This window comes from Argentina anserina, chromosome 1, assembly GCF_933775445.1.
Source record: "Argentina anserina chromosome 1, drPotAnse1.1, whole genome shotgun sequence".
Taxonomy (NCBI): Eukaryota; Viridiplantae; Streptophyta; class Magnoliopsida; order Rosales; family Rosaceae; genus Argentina; species Argentina anserina.
Genome location: NC_065872.1, coordinates 15734432 through 15758346, shown reverse-complemented (window position 1 = coordinate 15758346; position 23915 = coordinate 15734432). Strand labels below are relative to the sequence as shown.

The window sequence follows — 23915 nt, the reverse complement described above, 5'->3', positions numbered from 1 at the left end:
GCTACAAACAGAGTAATTCAGACCACACGTTATTTCTCAAACATCAACAAGGGAATGTAACAGCCATAATTATATATGTTGATGATATGATAGTTACTGAGAATGATATTGTTGAGGTAGATGGATTACAGAAACAACTAGCCACAGAGTTTGAGATGAAGGACCTAGGTACACTCAAGTACTTCTTGGGTATTGAGGTAGCCCGGAGAAGTGATGGTATCTATTTGTGTCAGAGGAAGTACATTTTTGATCTACTAACAGAGACAAGTATGTTGGATTGCACTCCCATTGATACTCTTATTGAGTAGAACCATCGGTTAGCAGAGTATCGAGATCAAGTGCCTACTGAAAAACCTCGTTATCAGAGGCTAGTTGGATGCCTAATTTATTTATCACATACCATACCAGATGTTGCGTATGAAGTAAGTGTAGTTAATCAGTTCATGCATAATTCAAGTGTGGACCACATGGATGCTGTTATAAGGATTTTGAGGTACTTGAAGTCAGCTCCAGGGAGAGGAGTAATGTTTTCTAATCACAATAATATCCTTGAGGTTTGTGGTTTCACATATGCAGACTAGGCTGGAAATATTACAGATCGGAGATCCACATCAGTGTACTTTACCTTTGTTGGGGGTAATCTTGTTATATGGAAGAGTAAGAAACAAAAAGTGGTAGCTCGATCTAGTGCTGAAGCAGAATACAGAGGTATGGCTCAGGGAGTGTGCGAATTGTTATGGCTTTGAAATTTGCTACAAGATTTGGGTATTAAGCCTAAGTGTGCTATGCAGTTGTACGGTGACAATAAGGCAGCTATTGATATTTCACAGAATCATGTGCAACATGATTGTACAAAACATGTGGAGGTTGATCGTCACTTTATAAAGGAGAAGCTAGATGCAAAGATCATTAGTTTTCCTTTTGTTCCTACAGAAGAGCAACTTGCCGATATGCTCACAAAAAGAGTGTCTAAAAAGGCATTTTATGACTCACTTAGCAAGTTAGGCATGGTTGATGTGTATGCGCCAACTTGAGGGGGAGTGTTAGCGTGATTCAAGTTAGCATGATTCAAAGAAGAAATTACGGACGTGATTTCCTCCGTAATTTGTGGGGTTAAATCTGATTATATATAGAGAACAAACTATGTGTAATATATCAATCAATCAATATAGCATTTATTTTTTCACTTTATTTGGGCTTTTGAGTTCATTCGAGGACGAAAGAAAACAGCCGGTTTGGAGTCCAATGATAGGAGCAAGTCCCAGAATGGTGCTCAAAGAAATGGCGGTCATTGGTTGGCTATTGGGTGGGTTAGAATTTCAGAAATCTTCCAAACTATGCAAGTCGATGCTCAACAGTTTGACACTGATGATGAGGATGACTACATTGTTGCAGACTTAGCAGCTCGGCTTGTTTGGTGGTGCCATGTCTCTGCAGGTGACCCCTCAGTTGATGCTTGGCTACATAGTGCGAAGTGGCTACATCATGATGTCACTTTAGCCTTTACAGATGAAAATCAAATGATTAGTGAGAGAATGAAACATCTTTTATATGAGGTTCCAGTTAGAGTTCATGGAGGGTTGTTGTTTGAGCTCTTGGGACAGTCGGTTGGTAATTCATCTGTTGGCGAGAATGACGTTTTCATTGTACTTCGTTCTTGGCAAGCGCAAAATTTCCTTATAACTATGTTGCATGTCAAAGAGCCTGTATCAAGTATAAATGTGTTGGTGGGGATCACAGAAGTTTAGGAACTTCTTTCTACTGTTAGGGTACCTACAACAATACATGAAGTCATAGCAAATCTAGCTAGCCGACTTGCTCGATGTAACGATAGGCTATTCTGCAAGTCTGCATTTGTTGCTGTAGACGAGTAGTCAAATATAATAGAATGAATTTCTAATATCTTATTCTTCTCAGGTTGGAAGCTATATATATAAGACTATAAAAGTACGATTGACCTACGTCTCTACTCTACAATTGGTAAGCATTAAACTACAATATTTACATTCCTAATACTATACTATGACTCACGCTAACACTCCCCCTCAAATTGGCACATACACTTCAATCATGTCCAACTTGTTAAGTGAGTCATAAAATGTGTTCTTAGACACTCTTTTTGTGAGTATAACCGCAAGTTGTTATTCTATAGGAACAAACAGAAAACTAATGATCTCAGCATCTAACTTCTCTTTTATAAAGTGACGATCAAACTCCACATATTTAGTACGATCATGTTGCACATGATTATGTGAAATATCAATAGCTGCCTTGTTGTCACATTACAGCTGCATGACACGCTTAGGTTTAATCCCCAAATTTTGTAGCAAATTTTTAAGCCACAACAACTCGCAGACTCCATGAGCCATACCTCTATATTCTGCTTCAGCACAGATCGAGGTACCACCTTTTGTTTCTTACTCTTCCATGTAACAAGGTTACCTCCTAAAAAGGTAAAGTACCCTGATGTAGACCTCTGATCTGTAATATTTCCAGCCTATTCTGCATATGTGAAGCCACAACTCTCAATAGTATTGTTGTGTTAGAAAATATTACTCTCTCTCTGGAGCTGACTTGAAGTACCTTAAAATTCTCACAACAGCATCCATGTGATCCACACTTGGATTATGCATGAACTGGCTCACTATACTCACTGCATACGCAACATCTGGTCTGGTATGTGTCAAATAAAATTAGGCGTCCAACTAACCTCTGATAATGAGTTTTGTCGGTAGGCACCTGATCTGGATACTCTACTAATCGGATCCTACTCAATATGAGTGTTAATTGGAGTGCAATCCAACATATTTGTCTCTGCTAGTAGATCAAGGATGTACTTCCTTTGACATAGATAGATTCCCTCACTCCCCCTCTACTTCAATGCCCAAGAAGTACTTGAGTGTACCTAGATCCTTCATATCAAACTCTGTGGCTAGCTGCTTCTGTAATCTAACCATATCAACAGTATCATTACCAGTAACTACCATATCATCAACATATATAATTAGGGTTGTTACCTTCCCTTGTTGGTGTTTGAGAAACAATGTCTGGTCATAATTATTCTGTTTGTAGCCAATCTTCCTCATGAATTGTAACCTTCCAAACTAAACACAAGGTGATTGCTTAAGACCATATAAAGATTGTCTCAATATGCATACGAAGTTACTTGGAGAAGCAGCTACATATCCAGACAAAGATCCATATACACTTCCTCTGTAAGTTCTCCATGAAGGAATGTATTCTTGACATCAAACTGCCTAAGTGGCCAGTTTAAGCTAGCAGCAAAAGAAAACAATACCCGAATATTGTTCATCTTTGCAACAGATGCAAATGTCTCATCATAGTGTATGCCATATATCTAGGTGAATCACTTTGCTACTAGGCGTGTTTTATACCAACTCACTGACCCATCTGAATCATGCTTCATTGTAAACACCTAGTGATATCCCACAACCTTCTTGCCATACGGTGGAGGTACAAGTTCTCAAGTATTGTTCTTATGTAATGTTTCAATCTCTTCCTCCATTGCTTTCCTCCATTTTAGATCTCCCAATGCCACTACACCAAAATGTTGAATAGACAATGGTTGATAGACAATGCATGCAAAAAAAAAAAACCATTGTCTAATCGTTCAGACAATCTGAAGAAATGCACTAGACAATGGTTTTTTACGTACCATTGTCATGTAATGTGTAAGACAATGGTTTATACCTTAGCAGAAAAAACATTATTATGAATAAAGTTTTAGACAACGGTATTGGAACTGGGTATTGTCTGAGGCCAAATTCTGGACAATGATTTTTCTTATTTCCCTGAACATTGTCTAAACGACATCATACAATTTCTCTTTTACAATTTTTGGGTAAGAGCTTTAGATTCATTGTTTGAATGAATTACTAACAATGGTTTTCTTAAATAAGAACATTGTCTTAGAAACCCTAATTCTTTTCTTCACTTTAGATTCCTTTTAATACTTAATAGAATTTACTTCCTCATTCGCCCCTCACTAATAACACTTGGCGCAAAAACCCTCGCTCTCCAACCAGATCTAAAAGAAAGTTAGAACTTAGAAACCCTCAACTCCCCACCCAATCATTAAAAATTTGGCCAAAATTTGAAGACGCAGCTCAAAATTTCATTCGCCCCTTTAACTGAATTTGAATTTTTAATTTAGGCTAGGCATAATTGTTTTTTCACTTTTTCATTTGTGGCACCGAGGCATTCTGCCTCTTCCGACTTTGGTTGTGTTTGGTAAGGCTTTTGGCATTAGTGATTATAAGTTAAGCTGTTGCCAATCGTTTGGTAAATGAGCTTATCATCTCCAGCTTGAATAAGCCAGTGTTTTTAAGCCCGAAAAGGAGAAGCTCCTCCTTAGGCCCTTTTAAAAGCAGAAGCCGCTCAGCCACTGTAGCGCGAAACACTGTAGTTAAATGAAGTTTTTGTAATACCGGTTCCTACCCTTTTATGTTTTGATGAATTACGGAGAATCGCCACTGAAACCCTCGTCTTCACCCTCTCTTCTGCGCCGCTCTTCACTTTCTCTTATGCGCCGATCTTCACTTTCTCTTATCTTCACTCTCTGCTCTCTCTCTCTCTTTCTCAGAACAGCATCACAAGCTCTCCTTATCTTTCACTGCTTCGTCAATCACCAATAACGATTCCAAGTTCAAGAATCCAAAGCAACGCATCTTGAGATCACGAGTTTGGGTGCAATAATCAAAATCAAGCCCGTGTTTTGGGAATTTAATTGAAGGTTAGTAATTTAGCAATATCAGTTTCAAATTTCTTTAATTTCTTTGTAAAGTTGGCTTCAATTTAATCTGGGTTATATGTAACTTGAGATTAGTGGTATGATGTTTATGATTTGAAGTTTGTTTTGAAATGTGTATCAATGAAACACGAAATTGGTCAGAGTTAGAAGCTAGAGAAAGTTTTGTTTTGGTTAGATTGCTTTGGGATTTCGGGTTCATCTGTTATTGTTGGTTGTTAGTTTGGTTTGCAGTATGATTCTTGATTCTATACATATTGAGGCTTGCTGGTTCTGATAATAATTTCTTGGGTAATTGAATGATGTTTGAATGGGTATATAATTCTCTTATGCTTCAACTATCATTGACTTCATTTAGTGTCTTCCATTATTATGTTTGATTTCTTTGTCGATAGAACTCTGATGAATGTGTGCTTCCTTACAACGTTAATATAATCTGTTGGGCAGCTGTAGTAATATCATTCAACGTCACTCCTTATACTGTCTTTAAGAAATCATCCACAGGTTTCATGCCATAGTATACCATGTAATTTTAGTACCCATGAGTACATCTGTGCACGAGATGCCAACATTTTCTGCTCAACATTGAAAGTGTCTGAAGCCTAGTAAGGCCACATTGTATGAGGAAAGAAAAATTCCGTCAAAAACATTGCTTACCTCTCTCCATATGTCAAGACTTGCCTTCCTATATCTTCTGATGCAATCGTATCATTCACAAATGAATCCCAATTTGTAAAATTTCTTTTCAGTTTTTAGATCTAATATTGACAGGCCTCTGTTTTATTAGCTTTTATTACCTCCCAGTGTCTTTTGTCCTCCCATTGAAAATTCTAACTTTGGTACCTTGAATATTTCTACTTGGGCAGATATTGATTCTTGATTCTGTGCATATTTGAAGCTTGTTGGTTCTGATCATAATTTGGGATGTTATGCTTCTATGATTACTCTTTTATGTTTTAGATTCAGTTGGGAGTACTACTGTAGCCCAAATCTCCCCATGCATTCTATTTTTATTATACACACATCAAGTGTTTGATAAAAGTCTTCAGTGAGCTTAAGCTCACTATTGTGGAATTGTTTAGGATCTACTTCCAGGTCTTCATTTGATCTGAATTTGGGATATGTTTATACCTTACCTATGGACTATTGATCTGAAAATTTTCAGATGATTTCATTGAACAATGCCCGCACCTGTGATTTTTCAAAGTTCAGTTTGCGTTGAAACAGTTTCCAGACATTTTCAGTGAACCTCCTTGACTTCTGTTCAACTTACAGGTACCATTTGTTCTATTTTAGCCTTTGTTCTTTTTTTTTATATGTGAAAGTAGACTTCCGGATAGTCACTCCAAAACTGATTTCACATCATTTGGATTTTAAATGAATTCTTTGTGAATTTTCGAAGATGTCCTGACTGCTGCCTTGTTCTTCAGAAACCTGATTTATCCAGTCAGAAACATGATATATCATTGTCCAATCTTAAAAACTCATGTCTCACAATCTAATTCATAATGTATGGAAAAATTAGCATCAATTTTCAATTCTAATACCGTACATCCATATTTATTTTCCAGCACCAAACTCACCCAGAGGTAACAAGGAAGGTGAAAGTTATTACTTTAAACTTTAAACCCTATGCAGATGTATGCATATCAAAAAAGGCAGTGAGAAAATATCTTGTCCCTCATATACAAAGTAGAAAAATAAAGTATTTATCAATCACCAAATTCACCGGAATAAAATAAAATAAAAAATGCTTTTCATGTAAATAAGATATTTAAAAACGAAAATGAATCTCAAGACTAATTACTTACATTCAGCAAGAACTTTCAGGTCACCACCTAAAGGATAGAACTCCAACCTAGCAGTAAGGACAAAATCTTTAAAATTTGCATGAGTTGCTAGCCTAACCCGATGGCCATATTCCTGCAAAGTAGAGTAACATAACATCATTAAGAGATAGGGTTCTAATATAACACAACAAAAACATCCCTCTTAATTTGTTCTCATACCTAACCTGTGAAATTTAAATCCATATAAGGGTATTTTTCAAGATAATTCGAAATGACTAAAACTTCCTTTTTTTAACTATCTACCTAGACATCAGCTAACTACAAAAAACCATCAGATGATTTGAAACCGCAATTCACACAAACAGAAATGAATAATATCATAACATCATTCACTATATCAGAGAAATAGAAAGCTAGATGAATATATATATATATATATATATATACAGAGAGAGAGAGAAAGAGAGAGAGAGAGAGACATAGACAGAGAGAGCACCCCATGGTAATCAAGTGTCAATCATTCAGATAATAGTGCTAGAATATCCAACTTCTCTACTTATCCAAGTTTAATACGTTCACTTTTTTTTTACCACAAAGGGATAGAATAAACACATATTGCCATATCTAAATTTTGCTTTCAGCATACTCAATGTCATGCAACAGTTTCAACAATAATGAACAGGCACAAACCTAGCAAACATTTGCTACTTCCAATTGAAACCGCATCACATTACTCAACCTAATAAAGACTAGCTAGCATCATCAAAGAAAGCAAACACCAAACGATACAAAATCTATTATAGAAAGCTCGTATAACCTGCAGTTTTTTCCCAATAGCAACAAATGGCTGAACATCTCCTCGCGTGCCGACAATCAGCATTACAATTTGCAGAGGAGGTACATCAGGGGCGTCATCTTCCGTAGCACCTTCCTTCCATAATTAATTCTCATTTCAAAGTTGTGCTTCATCATCTCTTGAGGCCAAGTTGTTGCCAAACTTGGTTGTACTCTATCTTCTCTTGTTTGAGAACCCTATAAGTTGCACCCCTGGTTTTGGGGTGTGACGCGATTTGTCTTTTGGTTTGTTTTCTATGTAATTAAAGGCCACAGTTCACTGAAGCAAGTTGGCAGGCTGATAAGAATGTGGATATGTTGTTCTCTTTTGCTTATTTGGTCATAATTATTTGTTGTACTATAGATTTTTAGTGTACCACATGTGTATCTAAATAAGTTCAATTATCGTTATGATTAATTTAAACATCTCTTGCTGTTTTGAATTCAATCAAATTAACCTATATTCATCTTCTGCATTCTTTAGGTAAATAGCCATTCTGATTAAGGAGAGAGCTGCAGTAACTTACAAAACAGCAGTGTTCCCAAGGTATCTTCTCAAATTCGAACCTTAACAACATACGAACTATATTCTTGAACATCATGTTAACTTATGTATTTGGTGACATGTGCATGGTTCCTATATAGTTGTGTACTTGATTGTGTGTTTTCATTACGTATATGTGATAGATGGCAAATTCCAAAGAACAAGCTAGTTGGAATGAGAATTTAGTTGAAGTTTTTGTTGACTTGTGTATCAAGGAGGTGCATAAAAATTCAAAGCCAGGTTCTCATTTTAGTTCAGCTGGATGGAAGACTATTGTCAAATCTTTTGTTGAACAAACCGGAAAAGATTATACCAGAAAACAACTTAAAAATAAGTGGGATTCCCTTAAAGGTGACTAGAAATCATGGAAAACATTGAAGAGTTAAAAAACCGGTCTTGGGTGGAATCCCGTACTCAACACCATTGATGCAGATGAGGAGTTTTGGCGTGAACATATTGGGGTACGCGAATCAGTTTCTTTCAATTTATTTATTGATAAATATATATACAATGGGCTGTTTTCCATACATCTTATGATAAATGTTACTGTTTTTATGCAGAAAACAAAGGAATATGCAATGTTTAGAAAAAAAGGAATATCACCCGAGTTTGAAGCCAAGTTGGATTAGCTGTTCTTAGGTACTATAGCCACTGGAAAGCATGCATGGGCACCATCTTCTACACTTCATATCCCAGATAGTCCAGAGGAAGGTGATAATGATAACTACCATGAAGGTAGTGGTGACTCTGAAGAGAGAGATGTATCCACCAACACTTTGCCTAAGAGGAAAAGAAGTGAGAGAGCTTTGAAAGATAAGGAAAAACTTCGTGCAAAGAAGGAGAAGGGTGGGGGTGTTGCTCAGTTGGCCAAAGAAATTGGCAGAATGTATTCGGCAATTGAAAGTAGAAGTACTGCATCTTCAACGGTGCATACTGCTCGCACTAGTATTGCTGAAGTGATGAAAGATGTCACTACATTGCCTGGAGCTGAGCAGGCACTAGGTTGTGGTTCTTTGCTACTCGACTGTTTTTGAGTCCAGAGAAGAGAGAGATGTATTGCACTATGGATGATCCTAACATGAAGTTAGAATGGTTGAACTTTGAGATGACCGAGAAATGATCTTATGCTATTTATGAGAAATTATTAGTTTCGTATTTTCATATCTTACCTCAAGTTGGAATGTTACTCAAGACCATGAAACTATGTTTTATCTTCTATTTTTCATCATGTTGACACCCTTTATATATATATGCATTTGAGTTTTGTTATATTTGTGTCTCTATTAAATTGTTGATCATTACATTATATGAATAGTTTTCATTTATATGATTTACATGTTTAGCCCTTGAAATTTGCAGATTTTGTCATTGAATTATGAACAATCCAGGTCATGATGATGAAGTTGACGAATAGACATTCTTGCGAGCTGTGCAACTTAATGCTCTACTGATTCAATATTATTATGAGAAGTATGTCCACAGAACTCCTTGTATGACATCTGAACAAACAGGTTATAGGTGGATGATGGAAGTTTTATGTGGGAATGAAACCCGGTGTTATAATGCTTTTAGAATGCAAAAGGACGTATTTTATCGCTTATGTACTGATCTAGAAGTTATTAACAAGGAGTTGTTAGGTTCAAATAGAACTAGTTATATGGAAGTCGCGGGAATGTTATTGTATTTGTTAGGACAAAGATGTGGAATTATATCGGTAGGAGAACAATTTCAGCATTCCAGTGAACCGTGTGTAGATATATTAGTGAAGCAATGGATCTAGTGTGTGAGCTAAGTAAAAAAATAATTAAGCCAGAGGATCCTGAGTTCAATGGTGTTGCACCGGAGATAATAAGGGATAGAAGATATTATCTTAAGGTAATTTTATTGTTTGCTTACAAATATTAGACAATATAATTATCTATAGTAATTTTCAAATAACAACATTATTCACAGGATTGCATTGGGGCTATTGATGGAGTGCATATTCCTGCTTCAATTTGTGATGACGAAAAAACTCCATACATTAATAGGAAAGGATTTCCATCACAAAATGTTATGGCGATATGCAATTTTGATATGCAACTTATCTTTGTATGTGCGGGTTGGGAAGGATCAGCTCATAATACAAGAGTATTACAATCGGTTCTTTGAAATCATAATATGAGCTTTCCTCATTCTCCACCAGGTAATATATTTAATTTTAGTAAAAAATTTCATTTCAATTCATGCTTCAAATGACATTTTCACAAATTTTATTACATGATAATTTTGTAGGAAAATATTATGTTGTGGATTCAGGATATCCCACTCTGTCAGGGTATTTGGGACCTCATAAAGGGACACCACAACACTTCCAACAATATCATGGCCGAGAACCAAGAAATAAAAGAGAACTATTTAACCAAGCACACTCTTCACTTAGAGGAGTTATAGAATGCTCATTTGGAGTTTGGAAAAAAAAGGAAGATTTTAAAAGACATGCAAGGATATTCATTCGAGAAACAAGTGAAGATTGTCATCGCTACTATGACACTTCATAATTATATATGAAGATATGCACATCGTGATAGACATTTTGTTCGAGGCGAAGAAAGGGAAGGTGGTGGAGATGAGGAAGATGATGATGATGATGAAGAACAAAATCATCATGGCGCACAAGAAATTGATATATTAAGAGACAAGATTGCTCAAAGTTTGATGGATGCACGTGATTGAGCATTTATGTATTGACATGATCCTAATTAAAACCAAATTATCAATATCAGAGTATATTAGTTTAAGATAATTTTAAAACTATCCAATATTAATATGTCATATATTTTTAGGCATTGTTTTAAACTAAAATTAACTAAAAAATTATCTTACATGTCTAAATTGGTCATTTGACAAATTAAAAGTATAAGCTAGTTTGAGTTTACCAAATACTTTGCCATTACTTTTGTCACTAACAGGTACTTATATAAACCAGTTTACCAAACAGTCTGCAACTTTATTTATCTTTTTTTAATAAGTACCAAACACAGTCTTTATTTTGTTCTTCTTCTTCTTCCTCGATAACACAGAACAAAGTTCTCTTTCCTCTCATTGCACCTCCTGACCGAGACGCAGCACCGCCCTCTAGCCTCCTCTCAGCAACGCTCCACCATCAGTCTATCTACCTCCATTCTCTCTTGAACCCAGCTCGTGTATCCAACACGCAACTCAAACTGGGGAGATCGGAGGAAGAGCCGAAATCGAAGTCGCACGCCACCACCACCTTTCACCTCCGCCATAACCAGCCATCGTCCCAACTTTCCGGTGACCTCTCAAAACCCCATCGTCGTTGCACAACCCTTGAGATGAAGAGGAGCAGAAGCCAAGAACCTGAGCATCGACTAAGGATAGAAAACCGAGTCAGCAGCACCAACGAAGCTTCAAGTCATGGGCTCTTTGATCTGTTACTTTCAGCGACGATCCACCAAACACCAAATCGAAGGCATAGCCTTCTCTTTAGCAGAAATCCTACCAAGCGCCTTCAATTTTAGGCATCACTGCTGCACCTCCGCCGCTCACGGTGGCTAGGGTTCACAAGATCTTTCCTGCAAGGTAATCTCGTATTCCCTCTTCATTTTGGAGCTTTTGTATGTGTTGAATGGAGTATTAGTTCAACTCTTTGATTTCTGGATGATTGGGTGAGGAGTTGGATTGTTGATTTTGGAGAAGTTCAGAACGGTTTGGAGCTTAGAATTTACATTTAGAGGAGAAGAGGAGGCTACTAATTTAAGTTCAGCTGGGATTACGGTAAGAATCACGTTTCTGTTTTGAGATATGCAGAATTGATACAAGTGGGATAAATGTATGATTATTGATGCTCTGCTATATATTAGGTACTGTTTTGGTTATGGAAGAGAATGACAACAAAGAGGGACTAAACTCTGAATTTGGAAAAGAAGAAGCGGTAAGGACCTTTGCTAAATTTTGTTACCTTATGTTGGAGTTGAACTTGTTTTTGGATTATTGGAAATTATAGCATGTTGTATCTGTTTAAAAGAATGGACAGATTGAATGAAATTATTTAGGAACTTTTGTTTGCATGACTAAAGTTAGTCTAGTACACTGTTGATCATTAAAGTTTAGAGAAATGATCAATAGTGTGAATGAAATTAAAGTATGGATTCAAGTGCTGTAGCATTACCATTTCCCTTGTTCGGCTGTTTTTTGGTTTATTTGTTTTTGTTTATATGTTTTTATTGGTACAAGTAGTTTCTCACATATACTTGCTCTTGCTTTTATACTTGTATAAGTTGATGCATTAGAAAAGGAAGGAGTGGTAGATCTTGTTTTTGATAACATGACAAAGAATTTATCTTTTTTTTTTCTTCCAGAAAGCTCATGGAAGATAGAAACTGAGTTTAGCTTCCATGGTTGATTCAAATTTATCTTCTGTAAGATTTTTCAGAAATGTACAAGACCATGACCAAGTTCGAAACACTTGTGACGTAGAGAATATGGTCCTCAGCAGTATACCATTTCATTTATCTACATGCCACTACGTGTTTTAATGATGCCCATACAAGGATTATTCCTTATATTGATTGCTCTTGTTTCTGTTAAAATGTAGGTATCCAGTGAGGAAGCAATTGAAATTGCTAAGCCACTTGCGCAGAAAGAAAGCGTTTTGGTATGTATGGTAGCAACAATTCAAGTTGAACTTAAGATTTTTGCAGATATTAATCTTTCAGATACTTTGCAGGTGGGAAATTCATCTAGTGCTGCTTCAGCAGTAGCTATAAAGTTGGCAAAGAAGGAAGAAAATGCTGAAAAACTGATAGTGGTAACTTTAACTTCATGCTAAAATGTCACATATATATTTGTAAATGTTGCTTGCACTATTTGGTTCTTAAAATCATATTAATCTCGGCTTAGAACTGTTATTAACTGCACCCTTTCTCATGAATCCAATTCTTATCTTATGAGTATTAACATGTTACAAAACTTGCAGCTTATCAACTGTGATTAAAAATTTTATGGGCGAATTTCCTAAAATGCACCTCAAATTTGGCTGAAATTGTCAATTTGCACGCCGAACTTGCATTTGTGTCAATTTATTTCCTGAATTTGGTAAAAATTACTGATTTGCACCCCATCCGTTAAATTTAACTGTTTCTATCTATGATGCACGGACACGGCTTCTGGGGTTTTTATTGCGTGTTCGACACGGACACGCTCGGACACGCGAACTCACTTTGGACACGGCCAGGACACGCGAGTATTTGAATCAGACACGTGGACATATACCAACTCATGATAAAAGTGAAAGTGCTTATGGTGAGATTCGAACCTTAGTCATCTAAGGCACCCAACAACTCCTCAACCATTCTAACATATTCAGTTTTTGTTATATTTATGCACACTTTAATATATATAAGGAGAGAAACTCGTGATAAAAATAAAAATACTTGTGGTGGGATTCGAACATTGGTTATCTAAGGCACTTATTAAGTTCTTATCTATTCTAACAAGTTATGTTTTCATCATTTTAATACACATTTTGACATATATATACATCTAAATACTTTCAAATTTATAAATTATTTTTTTAATAAATATATATATCAAAAAAAATATTTAATTAACGTGTTCACCACATTTCCGTGTCTAAAAAAAATTTTATATGCCGTATCTACGTATCGAATCGTGTCTAATACGGATACTATTGTCTGTGTCCGTGCTACTTATGTTTCTATCTAATTTTGCATCACAAGTTATGCACATGAGCAGTAATGTTGTCATTTTATATTTATAGTTTTATTTGTTTTAATCAAATAAAATAAATTATTTAATGTTGTCACATGTCATGCACATGAGGATTTTTTTAATCAAATTATTTATTTTCATCTTTAGTCTACATATTTAACCCTATTTCGAATTATATATTCAACATACTCACTTATTCAAATATAGTGTGATATATATATATATGATGCAAGATGAAATAATTGTGTATTATTGAATGATATGAGGCCTATATATAGGCATTACAAAAACCACAATCCCGTACGATTCAGAGTCCTAATCTATTACGGAGATGCTAATCTATCTCCTAATAGAAAACCTATTAGGCTAAGACACACACAAAAGTAGAATAGTAATTCTCCCGGAACACTCCCCTTTGTGTCGCATGCCTAGATTGCATGGTGCATAACGTTGCCTCGGTAAAAACCTTGTCAAGAAAACAAAAACCTGTTGGGTAAAACAAAAGCTTGATTGAAGGGAAAAAGAGCACAACGCACCAACTACTTAAAGATCTTAACATGTGATGTAGACTCCCCCTGAAGTCTACCAAACACTAAAGTTCCGATAAACGACGCATGCCAATGCTTTTCACATGTTTCACAAAAGTACATTTAGACAAAGACTTGGTGAACAAATCCGCAACATTGGATTCTAAACTCACTTGATTTATTTGAACATTTAAGAACTTCTGTTGTTGAACGTTGTAGAAAACTTGGGCGAAATATGCTTGGTGTTGTCTCCCTTGATGAAACCTAACTCTGTCTGCTCTATGCAAGCAGCATTATCTTTATAAATGCATGTAGGTTGATCAGTTGTAGAGATTAATCCACAAGAATCACGAATATGACGAACGAGTGATCGTAGCCAAACACATTTTTTAACTGCTTCATGGAGAGCGATGATCTCCGCGTGATTCTAAGAAGTAGCAACAAGAGTTTGCTTCGTGGATCTCCAAGATATCGTCGTATTCCCAATGGTAGACACATAACCAGTTTGAGAACGAGCCTTGTGGGAGTCATAGAGGTACCCTGCGTCGGCATAACCAATTAACAAGTTGTTTGGAGTCTTTGCATCAGGGGAAGGAGCTGCACGGGACCGGTTTCTGCTCTCGGCACCGTGCACGGTCTCCACGCCATGGTGGCCGGCGGCGTTGCTGCGGCGTACGGCGGCAAGGCCGAGGTCGGCGACGGGGATGGTGTGGGGAGATACCGTGGCGGTTTTTTCTCTGCAATAGGGGTAGAACAGTCCCATGTCAAGGGAACCTTTCAAGTACTGAAACAAATGCTTGATTCCATTCCAATAACGTAGCATAGGCGCGGAGCTAAATTTAGCTAATAAGTTCACTTGAGCAAGATACAATAGTGCCCCAATTGCACTAAGGTATGGAACTTCAGGACCAAGAACTTCTTCATCATCCTCTTTAGGACGGAATAGATCATTCTTGATATCTAGACTTCGGACGACCATGGTAGTAGACAATGGACTGCATAGATCCATATTGAAACGTCGAAGCATCTTCTGCGTGTAATTCGACTGATGCACTAAGTTGTTGTTGGCCCTATGCAAAAGCTCAAGGCCGAGGCAGAATTTCCTCCTCCTTAGGTCCTTCATCTCAAATTCCGACTTCAAATAAGATACGGTCTCTTCAATCTCATCAAGAGTACCAATTATATTCATGTCATCAACGTAGAGCACGGGTGATATGATCCTCCAATCGCTTCCGAGACTTGAAAAAAATTGATGACCATGTGAATTCTTAAGAATACTAATCATCATATCACGTCTACGGTGCCTGAGACGGGGATGTCAAAGCATATAAGAGTGAATCACAAAAGTTGCGTTCAACCGCATATGATGTCAAAGATTCGAATGGAAGTAAGATACAAACTATTTCTGAAACTCTTCATCATCTCTAAGATGCGACGCTTCCCTGCTTTCTCAGAGGTAACCCAAAGATATTCATTTCCATTCTCAACATAAGTATCGAGGTGAAAACCATTGGCACGTATGTCCTTAAAACTTAGCAAGGTGTGGGGAGACATCGGCGCATAAAGAGCGTCTACGACGTTGAGAATCGTACCTGCGGGGCTGCGGGGTTGCGTGCAGGGGCTGCAGGGGGGTATGGGCAGGGGCTGGATGCGGGGGCTGCATGGTAGGTTGCGGGGGCGGCGTGCAGGGCTGTGGGGGTAGCAGCGACGGTGAGCAGGGGATGCGTTAACGGGAAGATGCCGGAGGCCGGAGACAAAGGCGGCCGGCGGTAAAAAAAATGTTTAGGGATCTAAAAGTTTAGGATTTTAGGGCGAAGTGCGTGATATTGTGATGCAAGATGAAATAATTGTGTATTATTGAATGATATAGGAGCCTATATGTATGCATCACAAAAATCACAATCCCGTTGGATTCGGAGTCCTAATCTATTACGGAGATGCTAATCTATCTCCTAACAGGAAACCTATTAGGCTAAGACACACATAAGGGTAGAATAATAATTCTCCCGGAACAATATTTGTTTTTTATATGTACACATTTATTTTTAATTTTCTATGTATTTATTTATATATTTTAATATATTTTAATATATTATATCACGTAAAATAATAAATATATAAATCAATAATATGTTTCGAAAAAAATAAAAACAATATAATAGTAAGTGTTCATCATAAGTAATTTTATTAATTTATTTTATTATTAAATATGAATAAATACATATTGACAATATTGTTCCTAAAATGCATGACATGTGACATAAAATTGGATAAAAAACATTAAATTTAATTGATGAGGTGCAAATCGGTAATTTTTATCAAGTTTAGGAGGTAAATTGACTCAAATGCAAGTTCGGGGTGCAAACTGACAATTATTGTGATGTTTATGGTGTAAATTGACATTTTTGCCAAATTTATGTATTGCTATTCTGTCTTTTGATTTTGGTGATACTTGAAAAGATTATTCGTAGTATGTTTCCACTTGGTGCATATTTGATTTTATTTCATTGACTTAATGTGTATCATTAGATCTGAATATTAGATTTTATTCTTTTACTATAGGATTTTTATTTTCAGGAAAGATGATGGTGAATCTCTCTTTCAAGAATGCAACTGAAGAGAGAGAGAGAGAGAGAGAGAGAGAGAGAGAGAGAGAGAGAGAGAGAGAGAGAGAGAGAGAGAGAGAGAGAGAGAGAGAGAGAGAGAGAGAGAGAGAGAGAGAGTATCTACATAGATTCTTGAAGAAATGCCAACATAGTAATGAATTAGCTTATCATAGTGCATTTGATACAATAAAGATGATGTAATGAATTAGTTGATTATGATAATGCAAATTCGTTGAATTGGTTTTGATTATTGGAAATATATTGAATTTGGAACAAATGACAATTAAAATGAAAAACAAAACTATTCTCCAATAAAAATTACAACCAATAACTAAAATGAGATAGACCATTGTCCACATTGATTAAAAAATATTGTGTGAGACCAATTATACACAATACGCAAATATAGAAAGAACCATTGTACATAAATATTTTAGTCAATGGATAAGTAAGAAAAAAACATTGTCTCATATTACTCTAACAATAGCAAATTGGAAAAGTACCATTGCTAAAGATACATTTATACAATGCATGTTTAATAAAAAAAAACTGTCTCTTTTGATGTTCAGACAATGACTTTTTAACCATGTCTATTGTTTGAATTATATGTGAGATAATGCTTTATGTGCATTGTCTGAACCATGTAACAGACAATTGTTGAATAGACAATGACACACCCTTATATCAGACAATGGTCAAAAACCATTGTCAACTTCGATTTTTGGTGTAGTGTGCATCCTGCACTATGTTAGATATTGAAACAGCAGACATTTGATTCATAAATGATTCATATAACTTAGACAATCTTTTGGTGGACATAAAACTTACCACTGGATACTTAGCTTTGGCCTGAAGGTTAGGTTCATATTTTTTTGCTGGTTGACCTCGAGTAGACATATTTGGTAAAACATATTGTCCACTATTAGCCTCACTAGTATTAACTCCAATAGAGTTACTAACCTCATATGAGTGATCTTCTGTACCAGAGAGACATGGGTCAGGGATATAAGTAACAGCAGGGGAGGCAGGAGGGGCAGTTGTGCTGTCAACTTCTGGTACCTAAATCTCTGGAGCAACCATACCAGAATCATCTGGTGGTGCTTGTGGAGCTGATGCATTTGTGATTTCAGCTGAACCTATAACCATATCTCTTGTCTGACCTGCATCAGTGATCTCAATTGAACCTGTCTCTCCCTCTCCATAATACAACTCTTCAAAGTATGAATGCTCCCACTAAAGAGCAGTATCAGAAGAGGTAAAATTAATACGCCCCGAACCTTTTTGCTCGTATAATATCGTTAAGTGTAACGACTCTAAAAGTTGACTTTTCGATGCGTAAGTTTTTCGAGAAAACTTCCTTCAAGAAAGTTGTAGAGCTCGTCGATACAAATTCGTGGACACATGGCACGCCTAAATTGGAGTTCGTATGAAGAAGTTACGAATCAAATGAGCATTTAAGCATTTTTCGAATTTAGTATAAATAGGGGGTGAAAATTAGAAAATGGGGGAGAAATTCGAAAATCCCCCTTCGCGTCACTGTTCACCTGACCCCGACTTTTCCCACCAAATCACCGTCGACGTAGCGCCGTCGTTCGGCCGAACTGGGTTGCACACCGGTCGCATCTTGGAGCTTGGAGGGTCACCGTTCGTTCTAAGTAGGTGGCGTTGTCCCTAGCTCCATCATCCGAGAGTATCGACACCGACAAGCTCCACTGCCACCGATCTCCTTTTCGTCGGAACTCCCTCCTTCGGCCGCCATAGCTTGAGTTTCTTGAGGGGTTTTGAATGTCTCATCTCCAGCAACAAACCGTCTAAAGGAATCGAACAAATTCGCGTTGAGGTAAGAGAATCGATGATTTGAAATTCTAGGGTTTGTGAATAGTGCCGATTTTGTGCTCTTCGTTAATCTGACTGTTTAGGCTTGGATTTGGACTTTGTTATGAACTAGAAAGTTGTTAGAAATGTCGAGTAGATTGTCTTGATAAAATTAGGTGATGATCGGAGGCCGCCGCAAGTGGCGGTGCGTGGCGCCGGAATCCGGTCGAGTTGTGGGGTTTAAATAAACCTCTCGGTGTAGGAAAATCATGGTTAGATGGATGAATGTTATGTTATTGATTATGTGTGTTGGTTGTGATGATGCGTTTGTGTTATTGGCTTGATGGAAAGTTGAACTACGGATGACTTGATCCCTTTTAAAGGGTAATTAGGCAGCCCAAACAAGATTCGGGTGCAGCCACAAATATTTTAGATTAGATTATCAAGGCTAGATGTGTTGATGCTTTAAGAATTGTGGTTATTTAATGATCGTTGCTATATGTTTATATTATTAGATGATTGTTTGACATTAATTACTTCTATCAGAATTAGTGTTAGGATCGTGGGATTTATTGTCAGGTAAAGGTATGCGGATAGACGCTGAGGGTTGTGGTTTTGGTTATTTCAATTAGTCGGATTGATTAGCTTCGGCGTTATGAGTGAGACTTGGGGTACAATGATATTGTTATGCGTTCGTGAGTGAGACTTGGGGCGCAGTGAGATATGATATTGACTAGCTGGGCTAGTCCGATTATGGTATAACCGAAAGAGAGGGGATGAAACGGTAGGACCGAGAAGAGAGGGGATGAACCGGTAGGACCGAGAAGAGAGGGGATGAACCGGTATGACCGAGAAGAGAGGTAATGAACTGGTATGACTGAGAATAGAGGTAATGAACCGGTATGACCGAGAAGAGTGGATGAACCTGAAGCAGTGTTGATGTTACCAAGTCGCTAGAAGAGAGAGGATGTCCTAGTAGACTCCCGTGTGGTCTCATGTTTGTTTCCCGAGGGAGCGTTGTGTTAAATATAAATTTACATGGTTCGGCGTTTATAAAACGTTATGTGATTGTTATTGACCCAGTTGTCTTAGTGGGTTGGGCGGTTACGGTATAAGACAGGCTACGAGCCCCAGGGGTCCAGTGAAATTAGGAAACATACATTGCATATACCTTCGGACATTTTAAATTATATTTATGAATTGTGATTATGGAGTGGGAAATTTTGGGGAGTATGGTGGCTCTAGGTGTGGAGGTTGGATTTGAGATATTTGGAGAGGAGACTATGCCGAAATATTTGGTATATCTCATTTAACAGTGTTCCCCGCACGATCTACCTCGGTATTAGGGTATATTTTGGGGCGGGTCGTGTCAAAAATAACTTATGTCCTCAAAGAAAGAAACATTCATAGTGACATAGTACTTCTTGATAGGTGGATGATAGTAATTGTACCCTTTCTGATGTCTTCTATAACCAACAAACACACAGTTAAGTGCCCGGGCATCTAACTTTGACCTCTAACCTTTTCGAATATGGATAAAGGCAACATAACCAAAAACACGAGCAGTGAGATTATGAAATAAAGGCAAGGAGACATGAGATGCAAGCACCCCATATGGAAATTTTTCCTGCATGACACTAGATGAAAGACGATTAATGAGGTGGGCAGAGGTTATGACAATATCACCCCAAAGATATTTAGGCATGTGAGCACTAAAGATCGAGAAGACAACGAGCCATATCAAGTAAATGACGATTTTTCTTTTCGGATACCCCATTATGCTCAGGTGTGTATGGACACGTTGTTTGATGAAAAATCTCATGTGATTTAAAGAACTCCTGAAATACACGGTTAACATATCCCCCCTATTATTAGAACATAGAACAAAGAACTTTAACTGTGGCATTGTATTGTGTTTGGACATTGGTATAGAAACTTGAAAAGCTACCCTGGTTTTAAGGAGATCAATCCATGAAATACGTGTGTAATCATCAATAAATGACACATAGTACCTCATACCCAACATAGTAGGCTCTTTCGAAGGTCCCCAAACATCAGAATGAATTAATTAAAAAGGAACGACACTTTTATTAGAAATACTAGAGGAATAAGTAGTTCGATGACACTTACCCAAAACACATGTTTCACGACGTAAAGTTGACTTATCCACACCAATAACAAGGTAGACATGGATTTTTTCATAATACTAAAAGATGGATGCCCTAAGCGGCAGTGCCATAACCAAACTTCACTTAGCTTGTCAGAAGTGGAGATTAAAGCGGTCCGGGACTGTGCTCCTGGTTTCTCCCCTACGTACGCTTGATCCAGATGAAACAACTTGCCTCTCAGATACCCCTGACCAATTAACTCCCCGGTGAGAAGATTCTGAAATATCACATACATGGGAAAAAAGGTCACTGAGCATTTAGCTTCAGTATTCAATTGTGGGACATATATCAAATGATGAGATAAAACAGGTACATATATCACATTTTGAAGCTTTATTGTGGGAGTAATACAAACTAACCATTTTCCTAGCACATGGAATGCCTCACCATTAACATTAGTAACATAAGGTATTGGTGGAGATGACAATACAATAAAATAAGATTTGTCATAAGTCATATGATCTGAAACACTAGAATCAATAATCCATATATCAAAACCGACAAAGCTAGAAATACGTAAAGCCATACTAATCTTACCACGACCGGCTATTGATGTTGTGGGTGTTGCTCCTCCTGCTGTATGATGATCATGTCCGACCACACCATGGATATCTGGTTCTTAGACCAACTGAATAGTTGCATTCGTCTTAGGACGATAATTAGGCTTCTTAGGCCTAAGATGCGAATACAACTTCCAACAAGTCTCACGAGCATGGCAAGTATCATTACAATAAGAGCAAGGAGGACGAGGTTGATTCCCAAAGCTCGGTGGTGGTCCTTGCTTATGAAGTGGAACTGAATTTGATTCCTGAAGGAGTGGTGCTGGAGATCTGGTCTGAACAGTAAGGTTAGAAACTTCAACTTGTGTTTGATAAAGACTTTTATGCTGTGACTCATCCTTACGGAAATATGTGAAAGATGCGGTTAGGCTAGGGGGATCTGTCAATCTGAGTAGCTCTTTTTGGCACTGTTATGCTTTGCATCAAAACCTCTAAAGAAATGGTGAACTCGCTCAAGCTCTTTTTCATTTTTGTACCAAACAATATCCTCTTGATTCTTGATCTTGCAAGGACGTTTCATATTAATCTCAGCCCAAATATTCTTTAGCTTTGTGAAATATTGCGTCACTGGTTCCCATTCTGTTGCATTGCTGAAGCTGTGCACATTAACTCATGAACCTGTATGAAACCATATTCATTAGTATATAGGTCTTCCAATGTCTTTCATATTGCATGCGCAGTATCACATGACTCTACCGGGTCAACTATATCCTCATTCATAGTTTTGTACAATACATATATCACAAGACCATCATCATCTTCCCACTTTGTGTAGGCATCAACATCATCTTCATTGGAAGAGATGAATCTTTTTAACATAATTCTCAACCGTGAAATAAAAACTTTATCAAAACAGGTCATCAGAGTAAAGTGGTCACTCCATGCAAGGGAGGAGATATTGTTTGAGCTTCTAGTACAATTGAGAGGAAATACAACAAGAAACTTAGTGGAGAAAATAAGAAAGAGTACACGAGAAATGATTGAGCAAGAAGCAGTTCGCGGCCGCTTATTTAAAATTCAGGATGTGATGCAGGACAATGTTCAAGCATGGATGCAGGATAGAAGCCTCAGAGTGACACATAAACTTGGTGGTTTTGGTGGCTGTGGCCTTGTAATTTCCAACAGCACTGGGCTGTTTGGTATCAATGTTGATGGAATGCCTGGAGTAAAAAACGCAAAATATGCCTTCGTTGTATTTACTGACATTCTCTTGCTCATTGCATGCGTGCTAATTGGACTTGGAAACTTTTACCTTGGTTTGAAAAAGCCTATTTCTGAAAAGCAAGTTGAAGCTAGAAAGTGGGAGCTTGATGAGTTGGTTCAGAGGTTTCAGCACGAGTCAGAGACTCATGCCCTGGTTCGTAGAAATGTGGCTCGGAATGATTTATCCCCAACTATGCGAGATGCATTCAGCATCGACATTGAGTAGGTTACAATGTCAGAATAGTGCATCGAGTAGCTAGGTTCTGATGTAGATTAGAGAAGCGGCTGGCTGGATGAGCAGAAGAGCCTGCTAGAACTTACTCCATATGTCTGCTTTGGCTGCTTATATATGTCTCGGTATGATCTTACATTGGGGTGGACTAATCGACCAGATAAATCAAATTGACTACTATTACGTATACAAGTCGTGGTTATATATTTCGCATGGAGTCACTCTACCTCTCTACTATTACGTGTACAACTTACATTTCTTACATGATCCAAGCATAAAAAACTAGCCATGTCAATCCAAGCATCAAAAGCTAGGCAGCACTGAATTCATTTCAGTGTTTCACCCAGAATTAATTCAATCGAAGCTAAGCAAGTAGGGAATCCTAACCCCAATATATGCCGATTTTGCCTTATAATTCGGTCGAAATTGACTTTCTCCATGAAAATAGAGCAGCCATGGTTTGTTGGATTCTTGGACTAGATACGCTATTTGCGTGGATTAGTATTGTACCTATAAGCAGTTTTCAATTATAATGGGAGTTCTTACGTACCTGTATTTACCAACCATTTTTACCCCATATTACCAGTAGTGAAGTTGTACCGCTATATTCCCCAAGTTGCTACATTTTTGCTACATCTGGGGCTTGAGGAATCGATATCATATTAGCATATGCGCACTTGTTGGTGCATTTGGGGTAGCAGGTGCTCATTGTTGATAGTAGAGTTGTGGGTGAGCTATTTCTAGTTTGCCCTAAATTCATTTAGTCCTTTGCTGGCTTGGGTGCAGCGGGTGCCTCAAGGTTGGTGACAAAAGCTGCCTTACGGGAGCAATGTTGTTCTTGGGAGTTTCCACATTCATTGAGCTTTTGTGTGTTCTATCATTCTATTACCATGCTATTTCTAAAACTATATAAGCTGATCTCGCCCTGCTGCATCGAAGAACAACCATCAGATATGCTCGTCAAAAATGATGCAACCCCATCAAATAGATTGAGCAATAAGCAATTATAGTTCATACGAAAATTGGGATTATGCTGGACTTGTTTTCCATATATGTACACCATCAATTTGGAACACGAATTCGATGATACTGGAGTCAAGAGCATCACTTGTTCTGGTCGCAAATGGAAGTG

General features: G+C 37.5%; 1 pseudogene; it reads left to right on the top strand.

Annotated features, from left to right (window-relative positions):
- The first annotated feature begins 1063 nt into the window (after window positions 1–1063).
- Window positions 1064–22777, top strand: LOC126802769 (uncharacterized; annotated as a pseudogene).
- Window positions 22778–23915: the final 1138 nt, after the last annotated feature.